We start from the raw sequence: 2,363 nt of genomic DNA on the forward strand, positions 1-2,363 counted from the left end.
TAGAACATTAAAAAAATAATATAAAAAATATTTATCATATAAATAAAATAAATACAATAAAAAATAAAAATATGAAAAAGAGTACTATAAATTTTATAATATCAAACAAAAAAAATATTCTATAATTTTTTAGTACTGTCAGTACTCTTTAATTTAGTATTATTTTGGACTATAATCCATTTCCTTTATTGTATCAACTATTTTTCATTATCTATGACTCTATTGTTACTTATATATTTATTTTGTATTTTGTCTTTTTTTTTATAAGATCATAATTTATATTATAAAATTTTGATAATAAATGTAGTATATAATAATTACAATTTTATAAAATCCAAAGTCAAAATAAAAAATAAAAAATTAATACAAAATAAAAATAGAGTATATCAAAGAATAGAAAAAAATCATACAGATAAGAAATAATAAAAATTTCATAAAACCAACAACATATATTATCTGAACAAAAAAAATACAATAAAAGGTAAATAAAATTCATATGAATAAAATTAAATAAAAAAATAAAAAAATTTCATACACAACATAAATACAATGCAGTAAAGGAGGATAGAAAAAAAAAGAATTCATATGAACAAATAATAATAAAAATATCATAAAATTAATAAAATATCTAAAAATTAGAGCATAATAAAAAAATCAACAACATTTGTTATATGAATAAAAAAAATACAATAAAATAAATAAAAATCACATGAACAAAGTCAAACAAAAATAAAAAAATTTTATAAAAAATATACATATAAAAAATAGTATAGTAAATGATAAAAAAAACTCATATAAAAACATAACATGAGAAATTAGAATACTACACAAATAATATAAAAATATTTATCCTATAAATATAAAATACAATAAAAAATATAAAAATTAAAATATGAAAGTGAGTACTAAAAATAATAAAAAAAATTAAAATATTCACTTTGCTAGTGATTGAAACAAATTTGAACCATTTTGATGAAAAAAAATTGGAACTAAGAACAAGTAGGAAGAACTATAGATCCTTTGTATAGAAGAAAATGAAGGATATGATTGGTAAAAAAGAAATAAAATTTTCACCTAATTTTCTAAGATAATCAGTTACCATGAACGTGAAACACAGAAGCTACAAATTTTAGCTTCTCCTGAACGTACGTTTAAAGGCAGAATCACTTATGCGTTCAGAAGAATAAAAGTTGCCAAACATAAAAGTGAAACTTTCAAGAGAATCAAACATGCTTCTTTCCTCCTCAACGCGTTTGCCAAACACACCCTAAGTCTTATTTCTAATTAAAACAAAAGAAAAAAGCTAGACCCAAGAAAAGGGAGAGTGTGTGCGTGCCTGTAGGGGTGCACAGACCCGGCCCGACCCGAAGGCCCGACCCGGTCCCGAACACTTTTGGGGCTAATTTGGTGTGATTTCGTCGGGTTTAGGGCCGGGTAAGGGTCTAAAAAATAGACCCGGTCATTATTTCGGGTCGGGTCCGGGCCATAGCTCGGGCCACCCGAAGTCGGTCCGGTGGCCCGGTCATCATACACAATTAATATTTTGTGTTATTAGTGATGGATCATGACTATTCTTATGTGGAATTTAAGTATTGTAAATCTTAATATTTTGTGTTATTAATCATTATAAGACTATAAGTTAATGTTTTATATTTAGAATGCATAAGACTTTAGACTAATGCATAATATTGTGTTATTTGTATTGATTTAAATATTTGGTATTATTAGACAATATTAGTATTGATTGTGGTTATACTTTAGTATTGATTGTGGTTATGCTTTAATTTTGAAGAAGGGTTGGTTCTTGTTATATTTTTTTAATTGAATTTTACCATGTTAAATAATGGTTGGAGTCTTGGAAATTTAGATATTTTTACATGTTAGCTTACAAGAAGGTATCAACGTAATGTAATGTTAACGGCCCGGTTTTCACCCGGTATAATTGTGGCCCGAAAGTGTATTGGTTTCATCGGGTCTAGGGTCGAGTTCGAGTCTAATAAATAGACCCGATATATATTTCGGACCGGGTCTGGGTCACATCAAACTCGGCTTCACCCGGCCCATGTGCACCCCTAACAACACATATGCATTGATTATTATTGAGCTTCACTTGGGGCATTTTGTCCCCTTTTTATCACTTTTCTTTTCTTTTTTTTCCTTTTCTTTCTATTTTTTTTCTTTTCTTTTTGATATATATATTTTTTTCTTTTCTTTTTCCTTTTTCTCATTTTTTTTCTATATACAAGATCATCAATGCATAAGGTTTTACATTCATTACACATGAGCATGTACCCAATTCCCAATATTTACAACAAAAATACAAAACTACCTTTTTATTCACCCAATGTCCCAAGTTTTCCCAC

Source organism: Arachis ipaensis, chromosome B03, assembly GCF_000816755.2.
Source record: "Arachis ipaensis cultivar K30076 chromosome B03, Araip1.1, whole genome shotgun sequence".
In the NCBI taxonomy this organism is placed as follows: Eukaryota; Viridiplantae; Streptophyta; class Magnoliopsida; order Fabales; family Fabaceae; genus Arachis; species Arachis ipaensis.